Genomic DNA, 12,024 nt, shown 5'->3' on the forward strand with positions numbered 1-12,024 from the left:
CATCATCAGAGGCGGAGGTATGCACAAGTCAGCGGGGGCACTGCCCCCCCCCCTTCCCTAGTTATTGCTGGTTGATTATTTGTCAGTAGCTTATGACGTGGTTGCTCCGGTACTGACCATCATCACGATTCATAAGATGTTCCTACAGTTCGTACACCATAGAGCAGGAAAAACCAGGATATAATAATTCTTATAAATTCCCATTGTAAACAGATAAAAACAGGATAGAGACCCTAAAAGAGTATAGTACTCTATGATCTTTGGAGTGCTCCCAAATCCTAAATCATCGGTATAAAGAGTATATCGATCATGTCAAACATAGATTTAAATCTTGATTTGGAACACACATTTAGAAAAAAAAACCTAACTATGGAAATTAGTTAGTGGCTAATCCAATTTGAACCTTGAATTTGTCTCATTGCCACATTAACTTTGTATTTGTTTCTCTAAGCTACACACTGAGTTTGGATTTAAATTTTGTAACATTGTAGATGCATGTATTATATGTGTCATTTTTCCGTGTCTTTTAGTCACTTCTAGGTAGGCTGAAACGCACAAAGGTACCCGAAATACACTTTGTTTGAGAGTACAAGATACTCTCTCGAGGAGAGGGGGAGCTGATGATGCAGTGTAGGGGCACGTGTGAGTTCTGCTACCCATGGACATCCTTGAAGAACGAGAGGCCCTTCAATTAATTTGCCACCCTTCTTATTCACAAAATCTTAAAGTTGGATGAGTCTATGGAATAGAGATCTATAACCTTGTCCTAATTCTCACACATACTCGTGGCAACCGGTTGAATCTCATATTGTTGTTTAACGTCTTCATCTCTGCAAACCACCTTACCTTTCTCAATATTGCATCCCTAGCTTTTGGTAATAATGGGCTAGAACGGAATGGAATGAACATTTCGCTTGTCGGCACAAAAGGGTTTACGAAGAGCTTGTTCCTTTGAAAAAACAAGCCGCTATACATTTTGTTATTCCACATATATCTCCTCAAATAATTGGCAATGATCTTGCTAACCAAATTAATTCCTAAGAAACAAGTATACATTTAACTTATTTTCTCACATCACGAACCATGGTCATATCCACGAGTTCATTTGACTAGTCAAAGCTTGCACCGTACATCCAAATCTTTTAGAGTCCTAGTGGTCACTTCACTTTGTAATACTTTTTTATCTATGAAGCAAATTTCACAAGGAGGAGGGTCGGAAAATTATATATGGAGATCGCCGACGCACCAAGAGAAAGCTTTCGGTCGTATGCTTCAACCAGAGCGGCATGTTGGAGGGAGCATCTCCAATCGCATCCCCCATAGCGTCCCTCAAAGCTAGTTGGGGTGCGCCGGACAAAAAAACGCTTCCAGCCGCGTCCCCCAAACCCGTTTTTTGTCCGGCGTGTCCCGATACGGTGTCCGGCGCCCCGAGCCCGTCCCCGTCCCACATGGGACGCACCGGGGACGCCGGACGCACCGAAAAGAGAGGCGAAGCGACGCGGGCCCAACCCGTCAGTGGCACAATAAATTTTCACCTAACCATCGCCTACCTCGCGACGGAAGTTATTGGCGCGCAGCGACGATGCAGTTCCCGCAGAGGCGCAGCGACGGTGCAGTTTCCGCAGAGGCGCATCGACGCGTCTCGTTGCGCCTAGCTCTGCGTGCCGGCGTTAATGAGCGTCACCGCTCCCCCGCCTCCCTCCGGCCTATAAAAAGGGCCGCCTCTCTGATACGTCCAAAACGTATCTACTTTCCCGAACACTTTTGCTATTGTTTTGCCTCTAATTTGTGTATTTTGGATGCAACTAACACGGACTAACGCTGTTTTCAGCAGAACTGCTCTGGTGTCTCGTTTTTGTGCAGAAATCCAACTTTCAGGAAAATCCTCGGAATTTATGCGAAAGGTCCTATTTTCCCAGAATATTGACGTAGCCAGAAGGGCAAGCAAGGTGGGGGCCCGAGGCCCCCACACACTAGGCCAGCGCACCGCCCTACTGTGTGGCCGCCTCGGCTGGCCCCCGGCGCCCTCCTTTGGACTACTTAACGCCTTCAACCTAAAAACGCACGGGGGGTGAGACGAAATCGCCAGAAGACATCCAGTACGCCGCCACCGTCGCGAAACTCCGTCTCGGGACCAGAAACTCCGTTCTGGCACTCCGCCGGGACGGGGAATTGGAGGAGATCATCGCCATCATCACCACCGACGCCTCTCCATCGACCAGCCATGTTTCCCCCATCCATGTGCGAGTAATTCCCCCGCTGTAGGCTGAAGGGGATGGTAGGGATTGGATGATATTGGTCATGTAATAGCTTAAGATTGTTAGGGCATAGTGCCTAGTGTCCGTAATTGGTACTTTTATGATATTGTTGCAACTTGTTATGCTTAATGCTTGTCACTAGGGCCCGAGTGCCATGATCTCAGATCTGAACATGTTATCATTCATTATGATATTCATTGCTTTATGATCTTACCTGCAAGTTGTATACACGTATTGTTGTCCGGAACCCGAGGCCCCAAAGTGACAGAAATTGGGACAACCGAAGGGGAAGGCGGTGATATGAGGATCACATGTGTTCACGGAGTGTTAATGCTTTGCTCCGGTGCTCTATTAAAAGGAGTGCCTTAATTTCCGAGTAGATTCCCTAGAGGCCCGGCTGCCACCGACCGGTAGGACAAAAGATGTTGTGCAAGTTTCTCATTGCGAGCACGTACGACTAAATATGGAACACATGCCTATTGATTGATTAGTACTTGGATACCGTTTTATTATTATCTGCAAATGCCCTGCTTTGATTGTTACATGAGTTTCTCTCATCCATGCAACGCCCGTTCATCCATCCCTGTGCCTACAGTATTTTAATCCTGATGTTTACTATAATCGCCACTGCTGTCTTTGTTACTCTGCTGCTGTTATTTCATTACTGCTACTGCTATAAAACTGTTACTACTGATAAACTCTTGCGAGCAAGTCTGTTTCCAGGTGCAGCTGAATTGACAACTCCGCTATTAAGGCTTTCAAGTATTCTTTGTCTCCCCTTGTGTCGAATCAATAAATTGGGTTTTACTTCCCTCGAAGACTGTTGCGATCCCCTATACTTGTGGGTTATCAAGACTATTTTCTGACGCCGTTGCCGGGGAGCATAGATTTATTTGGAAGTTCACTTGGATTGATATTGTTCGCTGCAAATTCTCCATCATGGGTAAACCTCGCGATACTGAAGTCGCCATATTACCATCCACTACAAGAAAAGGTACAACTCTGAGTACCTCTGCTGCTCTTGATTCACCATCTGTGATAGATAAACTTGTTTCACCACCACAAGCTTCACATGCTGGTACTTCTGCTAGATCTGAAAGTTCTTCTTTTGATGATGCTTCTGCTGTGCTTGATAATGATGGTTCATTAGAATCTTTTCTAGATGCTACAATTGCTAGGTCTAGACAAATTGAAAATACTGAAACTCCTAATGAAGATACTGCTACACCTGTTAATTCACCTGAGTCTGTTGAATACTCTAGTGATGATCTTGATGAAGATTATGTAGAACTTGATGATGATTTCATTGATAAATGCAATGCTATTACTGATGCAAGAAAAATTAAAAAGTTGCTTGCACAACATACTGTTAGATATAAACTGTCTCCTGATCCTAAATTTGCCACATCTCCTATAAACATTAAGGATAAGGATTATGATTTTTCTCTTGATTTATCTCATATATCTATTGTTGAGAAAACACCTTTTTGTGGTGCTGAAAAAGAAAGTGCTGTAGAACACATGATTGAGCTTTCTACTTTGAGTAGCTTGTTTTCTGATGATGTCAAGTTGCGTACTTATTTTGTTGCTAAAATTTTTCCTTTCTCATTAAAGGATGATGCTAAAACTTGGTATAATAGTTTGCCACCTGATTCTATTAATAGTCCAAAAGAATTGCTTGATGTTTTCTTCCGGAACTACTTTCCTGCTAGTGCTCAACATATTGCTTTGCAGAGAATTTATAATTTTGATCAGGAAGATGGAGAGAAATTGCCTGAGGCTTGGGCTAGATTTTGCTCTCTTATTAGAGCTCGGCCTGAACATAATTTGGAAAAGCATGATTTACTTGATATATTTTATAGTGGACTAACCATTGAGTCTAGGGCATACCTGGATAGTTGTGCTGGTTGTGTTTTCAGGAAAAGAACTCCAGACGACGCTGAAGAATTATTGGCTAGAATAGGCCGGAATCATGATGATTGGTCTACACCTGAACCAACCCCGACACCAATATTGAAGAAGAGGGGTATGATTAAATTAAATGATGAAGATATGAGGGAAGCCAAGAAATCTCTTAAAGAGAAGGGTATTAAATCCGAAGATGTGAAGAATTTACCTCCCATAGAAGATTTATGTAAGATCACTCCCCATTCATCCATGATTGAGGTACACTCTCTTGAACGCTTTACTAGAGAAGATATTCCATATTCAAAACCTCCTGCTCAATGCTTAGATGAGTTTGATAATTATATTGTTAAGCAAAGTAATTTAAATATGAGAATAGAGAATCATTTAATGGAAAATTCTCAAGCTATTAGTGAATTGCATGGTATTGTGGAGAGAACCTCCAATGATGTTAAGATGCTTGTTAAACATTTTCATATGGTTCAAACTCAAATTGATCAACTCACTAAAGTGCAAAATGACTTGTTAAAAAATAATTCTAAAGAAAAACATGCTTATGAAGTAACAACTAGAGGCGGTGCTTCTACCCAGGATCCTCTATATCCTGAAGGGCATCCCAAAAGAGTTGAACAAGATTCTCAACGAACTGAAACTAGTGCTCCATCTAAGAAAAAGAAAAAGAAACATAAAACTGTTGTAGAATCCTCTGAGCCTGTTAATGATCCTAATTTCTATTTCTGATGCTGAAACTGAAAGTGGTAATGAACATGATAAAGATAACGATAAGAATGATGCTTCTGATAAAGAAGAGGTTGAAGATGAACCTGAAAAGCATGCTAAAATAAAAAGTATACTAAAGAAGATTTTATTGCTAAGAAACATGGTAATGAAAGAGAACCTTGGGTTCAAAAGCAAATGCCTTTTCCTGCTAAGAAACTAAAATCAAAGGAAGAAGAACACTATAATAAATTTTGTGATTGGATGAAACCTTTATTCCTGCAAATCCCTTTGACCGATGCTATTAAATTGCCTCCTTATTCAAAGTATATGAAAGATATTATCTCTAACAAAAGGAAAATTCCTAATGAGGAGATTTCCACTATGCTTGCTAATTACTCTTTCAATGGTAAGGTTCCAAAGAAGCTTGGCGACCCAGGTATACCGACTATTCCTTGTTCTATTAAGAATAATTATGTTAGAACTGCTCTATGTGATTTGGGAGCAGGTGTTAGTGTTATGCCTTTTTCTCTTTATAAGAGACTTTATTTAGCTAAGTTAATACCAACTGATATATCTTTGAAAATGGCTGATAAATCTACTACTATTCCTGTTGGTATATGTGAGGATGTTCCTGTTCAAGTTACTAATAACTGCTTGATATTAACTGATTTTGTTGTGTTGGAAATGCCTGAAGATGATAATATGTCTATTATTCTTGGGAGGCCTTTTCTTAACACCGCAGGGGCTGTTATTGATTGCAATAAAGGAAAAGTTACTTTTAATGTTGATGACAAGGAGCATGCCGTTTATTTTCCCAAGAGGATTGAGAAAGCATGTGGAGTTAATACAATTTCTAATGTGAGAACTATCAAAGTGGGAACCATTGATTGTCCTATATATGAGCCTAAAGAAGAATATCAAACTCTTGTGATTGGATCCATATCAATACAATACAAGGTAACATGATTGATTTGAGGTTTATTTCTTCTTATGCTATGTAAAATTTATTTGGTGGCAAGACTTGATCAACCTTGTTAACAAATTCATTTTATATGCATAGAGGAACTAAACAACATCTCTTTCTTCCTCCACTTGATCTACTTGCTGTAGCACTTTTTTTTTTGCAAAGTTCTTTAGTTAATTAGAGATTTCAAAATCTTTTTCTGCCCATTAATAATAAATTTGACACCCAGAAATGTGCATTTTTCAAAGTTTTAAAAAATTCACAAAAATTATACCATTGGTCCTATTTTTCGACGAGGCACCTGGGAACACCTGGGGATGACCAGTGGGGCACCCCAGGGTGGCACCCCACAGGCCGGCGCGGCCTGGAAGGGGGGGGGGCGCCAAACTGGCGTGTGGGCCCCTCCTTGCCCCACTATATCATCTCTTCCTCCCACTCTTTTCTCTCTCCCGAAAAACTCGCATCAGGTTCCTCTCACTCGCGTTTCTGCTCAAGAGCTCCAGATTTCTCGATCTCTTTGCTCAGCCCAGATTTCTGTCTGAAATTTGGCACATTTGCTCTCCGGTATGTGACTCCTCCGATTATCCAAGTAGAATTTTGTTTGGTGGAGTATATCTTGAATATTTTGCTACTGTAGGTAACATGTTTAGTGAGCTTGCATGCTTGTTCTAAGTGGTAAAAACTAGTTTTGATGCATGATTAGTACTCTAGCAAGTTCCTATGGTAGTTTCCCTCAATTATATGTCACCAAATCAAATTTTATAATGATTGGTGAAAAATTTCAGAAAAGGAAGATGGATAACCATAACTTTGGAGAAGTGTTTGAAAGGGAGACGACAAGCACGGGGAGGCCCTCAAGGTCATCCACCCGATTCAGGCAATCCTATAATGAAGACCTCATTGCACCGAGCTTCGCACCCGAAGAGGACAATGGAGTCCCTAACGCTTCATCCTTCCCCTGTTATGACTTTTTGAGTAATGCAGGGTTGTTGGATGATTTCTTGATCCTCGTCGGTAAGGCAGGCTTAACCACCTACATGGGAGATGAGAGTGAGCAATACTACATGCTCACTAAAATCTTTGTGGAGAGCTTCAAGTTCAACAACAAGCACTCTCACCCGACAGTTGCATTCAAGATCTATGGTAAACCTATTACTATGAAGTTGGAAGATTTTTGTACTGCATTGGATATTGCCCCTGTAGGTACAGCGAAGAAGATTGAGGACAACCCCAAGGAATTGCTGGAGCTCTATCGAGGAATCACCAATGATGATTGTCGCACCATTCAGCGTGGCAAGATAAGAAACATTCAACTCCCCGCCATTAAGTATTTTGCTTATTACATTGCTACTAGCATTCTTGGTAGGGAGAACACTAGTAATATATCTAGCTATCATCTTGCTTTCTTAATTGCTGCACTCACTGGGGACACGCCTTATCATCTTGGTGCTCTTGTTGCTCGCCGCTTGTCTAACAAGGGGCCTATATTTGGAGGAATTATTGCATCGCGCATTCTAGCATATTTAGATCTTCCTCTTAACCCTACTGATGTGAAAATAACTCCTATAAGGCTTGATATTGCTGCTATGTGATGTCTACGGGGAGCTTCTATTCTTGTAGACAGTGTTGGGCCTCCAAGAGCAGAGGTTTGTAGAACAGCAGCAAGTTTCCCTTAAGTGGATACCCAAGGTTTATCGAACTCAGGGAGGAAGAGGTCAAAGATATCCCTCTCATGCAACCCTGCAACCACAAAGCAAGAAGTCTCTTGTGTCCCCAACACACCTAATAGGTGCACTAGTTCGGCGAAGAGATAGTGAAATACAGGTGGTATGAATAAGCAGTAGCAACGGCAACGACACCGGAAAAGTGCTTTGCCCGAACGATAAACAAGCGAAGTAATGCGAGCAGTAGTAACGCAGTAGTACAGTAAACAAGCAGTAGTAACTCAGCAGTATTTAGGAACAAGGCCTAGGGATTACACTTTCACTAGTGGACACTCTCAACGTTGATCACATAACAGAATAGATAAATGCATACTCTACACTTTTGTTGGATGATGAACACATTGCGTAGGATTACACGAACCCTCAATGCCGGAGTTAACAAGCTCCACAATAATGCTCATATTTTAGTAACCTTTAGTGTAAGATAGATCAACAGACTAAACCAAGTACTAGCATAGCATGCACACTCGTCACCTTCATGCATATGTAGGAGGAATAGATCACATCAATATATCATAGCAATAGTTAACTTCATAATCTACAAGAGATCATAATCATAGCATAAACCAAGTACTAACACGGTGCACACACTCGTCACCTTTGCACACGTGCGGGAGGAATAAAACTACTTTAATAACACATCACTAGAGTAGCACATAGATAAATTGTGATGCAAACACATTGCAATCATAAAGAGATATAAATAAGCACCTCACTATGCTCTTCAACAAGTGAATAAGTATTCCGTGAAATATGGCCTAAGAGACCCACACGGTGCACACACTGTCACCTTTACACACGTGGGACGAGGAGTCTCCGGAGATCACATAAGTAAAACTCACTTGACTAGCATAATGACATCTAGATTACAAGCATCATCATATGAATCTCAATCATGTAAGGCAGCTCATGAGATTATTGTATTGAAGCACATAGGAGAGAGATGAACCACATAGCTACCGGTACAGCCCCGAGCCTCGATGGAGAACTACTCCCTCCTCATGGGAGCAGCAGCGGTGATGAAGATGGCGGTGGAGATGGCAGCGGTGTCGATGGAGAAGCCTTCCGGGGGCACTTCCCCGCTCCGGCAGGGTGCCGGAACAGAGATCCTGTCCCCCAGATCTTGGCTTCGCGATGGCGGCGGCTCTGGAAGGTTTTCGTGGGTTTCGTCAATTGGTAAGGGTTTTCTGATCCAGGGGCTTTATATAGGCGGAGAGGCGGCGCCAGAGGGTCTCTGGGGGGCCCACACCCTAGGGGGCGCCCCCTTGGCCACGCCGGGGTGTGGTGTGGGGCCCCTGTGGCTCCCCTCCGGTCCTTCCCGGGTGTTCGGATGCTTCCGATGAAAATAGGAACTTGGGCGTTGATTTCGTCCGATTCCGAGAATATTTCGTTACTAGGATTTCGAAACCAAAAACAGCAGAAAACGAGAACCGGCACTTCGGCATCTTGTTAATAGGTTAGTTCCGGAAAATGCACGAATATGACATAAAGTGTGCATAAAACATGTAGATAACATCAATAATGTGGCATGGAACACAAGAAATTATCGATACGTTGGAGACGTATCAGCATCCCCAAGCTTAGTTCTCGCTCGTCCCGAGCGGGTAAAACGATAACAAAGATAATTTCTAGAGTGACATGCCATCATAAACTTGATCATACTATTTGTAAAGCATATGTAGTGAATGCAGCGATCAAAACAATGGTAATGACATGAGTAAACAACTCGAATCATATAGCAAAGACTTTTCATGAATAGCACTTCAAGACAAGCATCAATAAGTCTTGCATAAGAGTTAACTCATAAAGTAATAATCCAAAGTAAAGGTATTGAAGCAACACAAAGGAAGATGAAGTTTCAGCGGTTGCTTTCAACTTATAACATGTATATCTCATGGATAATTGTCAATGCAAAGCAATATAACAAATGCAATATGCAAATATGTAAGAATCAATGCGCAGTTCACACAAGTGTTTGCTTCTTGAGGTGGAGAGAAATAGGTGAACTGACTCAATCAATAAAAGTAAAAGAATGGTCCTTCAAAGAGGAAAGCATCGATTGCTATATTTGTGCTAGAGCTTTGATTTTGAAAACATGAAAGAGAGCATAAAAGTAAAGTTTTGAGAGGTGTATGTTGTTGTCAACGAATGGTAGCGGGTACTCTAACCCCTTGCCGGACAAACCTTCAAAGAGCGGCTCCCATTTTATTTTATTTTTGGATGGCACTCCTTCCAACCTTTCTTTCACAAACCATGGCTAACCGAATCCTCGGGTGCCCGCCAACAATCTCATACCATGAAGGAGTGCCCTTTTATTTTAGTTTTATTATGATGACACTCCTCCCAACCTTTGCTTACACAAGCCATGGCTAACCGAATCCTTCGGGTGCCGTCCAACAATCACATACCATGGAGGAGTGTCTATTTTTGGTTAATTAATTTGGGACTGGGAATCCCATTGCCAGCTCTTTTTGCAAAATTATTGGATAAGCGGATGAAGCCACTAGTCCATTGGTGAAAGTTGCCCAACAAGATTGAAAGATAAACACCACATACTTCCTCATGAGCTATAAAACATTGACACAAATCAGAGGTGATAAATTTTGAATTGTTTAAAGGTAGCACTCAAGCAATTTACTTTGGAATGGCGGTAAATACCATGTAGTAGGTAGGTATGGTGGACACAAATGGCATGGTGTTGTTTGGCTCAAGGTTTTGGATGCATGAGAAGTATTCCCTCTCGATACAAGGTTTAGGCTAGCAAGGTTGTTTGAAGCAAGCACAAGTATGAACTAGTGCAGCAAAACTCACATAAAAGACATATTGAAAAAATTATAAGACTCTACACCGTCTTCCTTGTTGTTCAAAACTCAATACTAGAAATTATCTAGACTTTAGAGAGACCAATTATGCAAACCAAATTTTAGCATGCTCTATGTATTCTTCACTAATAGGTGCAAAGTATATGATGCAAGAGCTTAAACATGAGCACAACAATTGCCAAGTATCACATTACCCAAGACATTATAGCAATTACTACATGTATCATTTTCCAATTCCAACCATATAACAATTTAACGAAGAGGAAACTTCGCCATGAATATTATGAGCTAAGAACACATGTGTTCATATGAACCAGCGGAGCGTGTCTCTCTCCCACACAAGCATGATGAACTTATTTATTCAAACACAAACAAAAACAAAAGCACACAGACGCTCCAAGTAAAGTACATAAGATGTGACCGAATAAAAATATAGTTTCAAGAGAAGGAACCTGATAATTTATCGATGAAGAAGGGGATGCCTTGGGCATCCCCAAGCTTAGACGCTTGAGTCTTCTTGATATATGCAGGGATGAACCACCGGGCATCCCCAAGCTTAGACTTTTCACTCTTCTTGATCGTAGTATATCATCCTCCTCTCTTGACCCTTGAAAACTTCCTCCACACCAAACTCGAAACAACTCATTAGAGGGTTAGTGGACAATAAAAATTAACATGTTCAGAGGTGACACAATCATTCTTAACACTTCTGGACATTGCATAAAGCTACTGGACATTAATGGATCAAAGAAATTCATCCAACATAGCAAAAGAGGCAATGCGAAATAAAAGGCAGAATCTGTCAAAACAGAACAGTCCGTAAAGATGGATTTTATTAGGCCACCAGACTTGCTCAAATGAAAATGCCTAAATTGAATGAAAGTTGCGTACATATCTGAGGATCACTCACGTAAATTGGCATAATTTTCTGAGTTACCTACAGAGAATTAGACCCAGATTCGTGACAGCAAAGAAATCTGGAACTGCGCAGTAATCCAAATTTAGTACTTACTTTACTATCAAAGACTTTACTTGGCACAACAAAACATAAAACTAAGATAAGGAGAGGTTGCTACAGTAGTAAACAACTTCCAAGACACAAATATAAAACAAAGTACTGTAGCAAAATAACACATGGGTTATCTCCCAAGAAGTTCTTTTCTTTATAGCCATTAAGATGGGCTCAGCAGCTTTGATGATGCACTCGCAAGAAATAGTATTTGAAGCAAAAGAGAGCATCAAGAGGCAAATTAGAAACACATTTAAGTCTAACATGCTTCCTATGCAAGGGAATCTTGTAAATAAACAAGTTCATGAAGAGCAAAGTAACAAGCATAGGAAGATAAAACAAGTGTAGCTTCAAAAATTTCAGCACATAGAGAGATGTTTTAGTAACATGAAAATTTCTACAACCATATTTTCCTCTCTCATAATAACTTTCAGTAGCATCATGAGCAAACTCAACAATATAACTATCACATAAAGCATTCTTATCATGAGTCTCATGCATAAAATTATTACTCTCCACATAAGCATAGTCAAATTTATTAGTTGTAGTGGGAGCAAATTCAACAAAGTAGCTATCATTATTATTCTCATCAAGTGTAGGAGGCATAGTATAATCACAACAA

Source organism: Lolium rigidum, chromosome 3, assembly GCF_022539505.1.
Source record: "Lolium rigidum isolate FL_2022 chromosome 3, APGP_CSIRO_Lrig_0.1, whole genome shotgun sequence".
NCBI classification, from domain to species: Eukaryota; Viridiplantae; Streptophyta; class Magnoliopsida; order Poales; family Poaceae; genus Lolium; species Lolium rigidum.